Source organism: Geotrypetes seraphini, chromosome 3 (assembly GCF_902459505.1).
Source record: "Geotrypetes seraphini chromosome 3, aGeoSer1.1, whole genome shotgun sequence".
In the NCBI taxonomy this organism is placed as follows: Eukaryota; Metazoa; Chordata; class Amphibia; order Gymnophiona; family Dermophiidae; genus Geotrypetes; species Geotrypetes seraphini.
This window is the reverse complement of record NC_047086.1, coordinates 75,503,763-75,509,762: the sequence shown is the minus strand read 5'-3', so window position 1 is coordinate 75,509,762 and position 6,000 is coordinate 75,503,763. Positions and strand designations below refer to the sequence as shown.

The 6,000-nt window shown below is 43.1% G+C and overlaps 1 protein-coding gene across 5 annotated transcripts in view; it reads left to right on the top strand.

Moving 5' to 3' along the window:
- The first annotated feature begins 282 nt into the window (after positions 1–282).
- Positions 283–6,000, top strand: part of ARHGEF10 (Rho guanine nucleotide exchange factor 10) — a 345,472-nt gene continuing 339,754 nt past the window's right edge. For all 5 annotated transcript variants that reach the window (XM_033938128.1, XM_033938130.1, XM_033938132.1 and 2 more), the window contains exon 1: positions 283–456. The gene's annotated coding sequence lies outside the window, so the exon portion shown is untranslated. The remainder of the gene's footprint in view (positions 457–6,000) is intronic.

Here is a 6,000-nt window from a genome sequence, read left to right as displayed (position 1 = left end):
CAGAAGAGAGAAACGTACAAGGACGATAATGACATCACCTTCCCTGCGTGCTCGAAAGAGAACAAATGGCGTGCAAAGCCTGCCTAGACCCCGCACCAACACTGCCTGCCCCCCACTTTTACCATGCACAGCCTCCTCCATCCTACACACATCTAGAAAATGCCAAATCCCGATCTTTTCTTCTGCTCATCTCCAACCCAGGCAGATTCTCTCGCCCCTCCCGTCCACAGCACCCACCAGGGCGCATGCGCCACGCTAGAGCGCCACAAGCAGCAGCTCGTTTACACGGGCCGTGGCGTTCCCGTTGAGGTGCGCATGCGCGGCGGAATGCTGCGCTCGCCCACATTCCACTTCTCCGCTACTCGCTGGAGCTGAATGCAGAAAGCGAGACGTGATCGAGGAGGGGAGCGGAGGGAGAAAGGAGGGGAGTCTTGGCCCATTGTCAACGGCGGCGAGGTAAAAAAAAGAAATAAAAAAGCAAATGACTTTAATTTGTTGGAAAGCCGTTCACTAGGTGGTGCTTCTATAATGCTCTTGCTGATCTGGCAGTCTTGCTCTCGCCAGATCAGCGCAGAATGCAGGTATCCTGGCACTGCATGAGCTGCTTCTTAGCTTTTCGGGACAGCGCAGCGGAGACCGCCAGGAAAGTTGGTCGGGCCAGGGCCCTGGTGGCTCAGCCGACTCCGTGAGGAGGAGATATGTAGGATGAGATAGATTGGGTGGAGGGTAGAAGACGGAGCGTGGAGCCAGAGGAGATCAGAGGACTTCGATGCAAAAAGGATGAGGCGAAAGAGTGATTCGAAATGGCATTTTAAATGACAAGTGCAAAGTGATGCAACAAGGAAACGATAACCCCCAACTAAAGATACACAATTCTGGGTTTAAAACCAAAAATGTTCCAAAACAAAAATGTTGGCCTGATGGTGAAATTTTCAACCCAGTTTGTTGTGGCTGCCAAAAATTCCAAATATTAAAAAGGAATGAAGAACAAAATAGCTTAATCATAATGGCCTGGTATAGGTCCTTGGTGAGCTCTGCTTACCTCCTTTTATAGCAGAGCTGGAATACATTCAGAGAAGGGCAACAAAATTGATAAAAGGAATACAGTAGTTTCCATATGGAAAAAAAAGGTTAAACAGGTTAGAGAGCCCTACATGCTGGAAAAGAGGCAATTGAGTGGTGATATGATTGATGTTTATATGTTCTCTAGTGCAGTGGTTCTCAACCCTGTCCTAGGGTACCCCCCCCAGCCAGTCGGGTTTTCAAGATATCCCTAATGAATATGCATGAGAGAGATTTGCATATAATGGAAGTGACAGGTATGCAAATCTCTCTCATGCATATTCATTAGGGATATCTTGAAAACCCGACTGGCTGGGGTGGAGGTCCTCCAAGGACAGGGTTGAGCAGGGTTGACTGCTTTACAAAATCCTGAGTGGAGTAAAACGGGTACAAGTGGTTTGATTTTTTTTTCGCTCCGTCAAAAATTACAAAGACTAGGGGACACTCGATGAAGTTACAGGGAAATACTTTTAAAACCAATAGGAGGAAATTTTTTTTCACTTGGAGAATAGTTAAGCTCTGGAACGCATCGCCAGAGGATGTGGTAAGAGCGGATAGCGTAGCTGGTTTTAAGGAAAGTTTGGACAAGTTCCCGGAGGAAAAGTCCATAGACTGTTATTGAGAAAAGTTTCAAGTTTATTCGTTATTTGATTGATCGCCTATCACAGTTACTAAGCAATGTACATAAACTATAAATATAAGGTAAACAATAACAAGAATATATAAAAAATATAAAAATCTTTTAAAAATAGACCAATTACAACAGGAAACACTAGGATAGAAGGGAGCGAAATACATTTTATGATAGGTAAGGAAGAACATTTAAGGGTAATATACAAAGGGAAAGGGAAAACAAAATAGTTTATTGGGAGTAAAATACACAATTGAACAAAATGAACGGCAGTTATAAAGAGCAATTGGCATTTCAATTAGATATTGAAAGCGTCTTTAAAAAGAAAGCTCTTAAGTTGGCTTTTAAATTTATCAAAATTTTTCTCCTGTCTTAAGTAAAGTGGGAGAGAGTTCCAAGTTTGTGGTGCTGTAATGGTAAAAATATATTGCCTTCGTGTATTAATCATTTTAAGGGTAGGAATAACCAATAAAAGTTGTTCATTCGATCTTAAAGTTTTTTGAGAAGAATATGGAATTAAAACTTTGTAAATAAATGATGGAGTTTTGTATAGCAATGATTTAAAGGTGAGTAAAGATAATTTATAAAGAATGCGGTGTGCCACAGGGAGCCAATGTGGCTTTTGAAGTAACGGGGTGACATGATCAAACTTTTTGGCCCCCATAATTAAAGCAAGGGGGCAGCCACTTCTTCCCCTGCTTTGGTAGCATGGAATATTGTTACACCTTGGGTTTGGGCCAGGTACTAGTGACCTGGATTGGCCACCGTGAGAACGAGCTACTGGGCCTGATAGACCATTGGTCTGACCCAGTAAGTCTATTCTTATGTCTTTATGATGCCAAGTAGAGAATCTAGGCCTTAGTGTTTACAAATGCAAAAAGTGTTTCTGATGTTATAGCAGGCGATCATTTGACATCCAGTGATCACTGGTGTGGTTTAATATTAAGACAAGTGTAGAGAGGGCTCATTCAAAAGTGAAGCTTCTAAATTAAAAAAAAATAATGGAGGATTATGTCAAGGAATTGTCAGGATAGGAACATCTGGAAGAAATAGGAAAGCAGTGGGCAAAACTGAAGGGAGCTATTGTAAGGGCAACAAATGAATTTGTAAGACAAAGTAAGAGGAATTTGTAAGTAAAAGTAAGAGGAAAAGAAGGGGACATGACAAAAGGGGAAATGTAGAGGGTAGAAAAGAGGTGGAAGCCAGAGGATAGAGAGAGTGGTGAGGGGAGGAGGGGGATGGGAGAGAAGTAAGATGGCAAGGCAAAGAAAGAGTAGGAGAGAGAGAACATTGGGAGGGAGAGGGAAAGGGAAGGCTCTGAATAAGGAAAAAAAGAGAGGCTTGGGGCAGGGGCAAAAGGCTGAAAGGAGACAGGGTAAGGGGAAGTCTGGAGGTGAGAGAGTGATGGTATGAAAAATGCTAGAGATAGGAGATAGAGGGTGCATAGGAAAGAGGGTGAGGAGAGAGTAGCAAAGGTTAGTGAAGGTGGTATGGGAATTGACTAAGGGGTGGAAGCCAGAGGATAGAGAGAGTGGCGAGAGGAGGGGGATGGGAGAGAAGTAAGATTGCAAGGCAAAGAAAGAGTAGGAGAGAGAATATTGAGAGGGAAGGGGAAGGCTCTGAATAAGGAAAAAGAGAGAGGTTTGGGGCAGGGGCAAAAGGCTGAAAGGAGACAGGGTAAGGGGTGCATCTAGGGTGAGGAGAGAGTAGCAAAGGTTAGTGGAGGTGGTATGGGAGTTGACTATTAGAGGGGCGAGGATAATAGATTGTGGTGATGGAGAAAGGCAGGATGAGGGCAGAGTGATTAGAGGAATGTTGGTGGGGTTCAGCTGGTAGATCAATGGCAGGAGGATACAGAGAGATAGGTATGACTATTATACCTTGCTCTTGATAGAATTCTCTGTCTAAAAATGAAAACTCGAGCTCCTTTGCACTCAGGGACTGAAGATTTGCTTCTGCCAAATTGATAGCTACATGATCTGTGATGTTTTCCATCACAGCCCTTGGTTGTGGAATATGGTAAAACCAAACAAAAACACCACTACTGTAACATATAGAGGAAAAAACTGTGCGCTGAAGCCTACATCACCTAAACAAAAAAAGTGATCAAAGCCCTCAGGTAAATGACTCACTATAGATCTTTACACAAATGAGAAAAAGGGGCCATATCTGGAAAGCAGTATATACTAATGCTCAGAGTAGGCAAAACAAGGTTATGGATCTCGAGGATGTGATGAAAGAGGCTAAGTTGGATTTAGTGGTGATCATGGAGACATGGTTCATGGAGAGCTTTGACTGGGATATAGTTATACCTGGCTAATCTGTGCAGGAAAGACAGGGTAGGAAGAAAGGTAGGGGGGAGTAGCATTATATATTAAAGATCATATTAAAACCACACAATTACAGGATCTACAGGGTAAGGAAGAGGCACTGGGGGTCAAATTGGAAAGAGGGAATGGAAAATACATTGGTGTGATATACAGGCCTCCTTCACAGATGGAAGACGTGGATAGAGATTTTATAGAAGTCATTCAAAAAATAGCTGTAAAAGGTGAAGTATTATTAATAGAGATTTTAATATGACAGATGTTGATTGGGCTATCCCTATTGTGGGATCCTGGATTCTCTATAAGGAGAGCTGTTCCAGCAGTTGGTAATAGAACCCACGTGGGATGGGGCCTTACTGAACTTAGGCCGAGATTCTCTATAAGGCACTCTTATTGGCTGCTTTGCTTCTCAAAAGCAGTAGTTGAGAAGGTAAGAAAAAAGAGGTTAGCTTTCATAAACTACAAAAGATCGCAGAAAGAGAAAGACAGGCAGAAATATCTGGAAAAGTTAAGAGAGGCTAGTCAAGTAGCCAGGAAAGCAAATATGCAAATAGAAGAAAAAAAAAATAGCTGGCACGGTAAAATGGAGGGACAAGACATTTTTTTAGATATAATGGTGCTAACAAGAAGTGCAAAAGTAGCATTGTGAGACTCAAAGGTGAAGGGGAAGAATATGTAGACACTGATAAAAATAAGGCTGAATTGCTTAACAAATATGTCTGTTCCGTGTTCACAGCTGAAGCGCCGGGAGTGGAACTGCAGAAGACTAGCAAAAAGGGATGGAGGTGTGATAGACTCTTGACTGATTTTCAGAGGATTGTGGTCGTAAAGAGCTCACTAAACTAAAGGTGGATAAAGCGATGGGGCCGGTTGGTGTACATCCGAGGGTACTGAGGGAATTTAGGTTCTGGCGGTTCCACTGGCTGACCTTTTCAATGCTTCTCTAGAGTCAGGAGTGGTACTGGAGGATTGGAGAAGGGAAGATGTGGTTCATTTCCACAAAAGTGGAAGTAAGGAAGAAGACTGACCTCTGTGGTAAGTAAATGAATGGAAATGCTTTTAAAATAGAATTAGTGCAGTTTCTGGAATCCAGTGGATTACAGAACCCGAAGTAACATGGATTACCTAGAGGCAGGTTTTGTCAGACAGATCTGATCAATTTCTTTGACTGGCTGACCAAAGAATTGGATAGAGGGAGAACGCTAGATGTGGTGTACAGTATTTAGATTTTAGCAAAGCTTTTGACAGTGTTCCACACAGGCATCAAATAAACTGAGTGTCCTCAGTATTGGCCCCAAAGTGATAGACTTAGTCAGGAACTGGTTGAGTGGAATGCGACAGAGGATAATGGTCAATGGAGATCTCTCTGAGGAAATGGATGCTACCAGTGGTGTGTCTCAAGGTTCTGTTCTTGGGATTCTTTTTAACATTTTTATAAGCAATATTGCTGAAGGGCTGACTGGTAAGATTTTCCTCTTTGTGGATATCAAAATCTGCAATAGAGTAGATGGTGTGGAAAACATGAGGAAGGACCTAGTGATGCTTGAGGAATGGTCTGAAATTTTGCAGCTAAGATTTAATTCTAAGAAATGCAAGATCATACATTTGGGCTGCAGAAACCTGAGGGAAAAGTACCATTTAGGGTGCGATGAACTTTGCATGAAAGAGGAGTGGAACTTGAGTGTGATAGTATGTGATGATGTTTAGGTTGGCCTGTGCGGGAGTCCAACGCTGCTTCTCCAAGGGAGGGAGTGCGCATGGTGATTTTACAGCAGGGAGGGAGTGTATATGCCTGTTGATTCTACAGCAGGAAGGGAAGGAAGTGGCATGCAGTGATTGTATAGCCGGTTGACGGTCAGGACAAGACCCGACACCTCACTTCACCTCACCTAGGGAGAGGGAGGGATCACTCCCATCCTGGCTTGGCTCACCACACCGCTGGACCACCAAGATTTAAGGTGGACCTGCATATAAACTGAG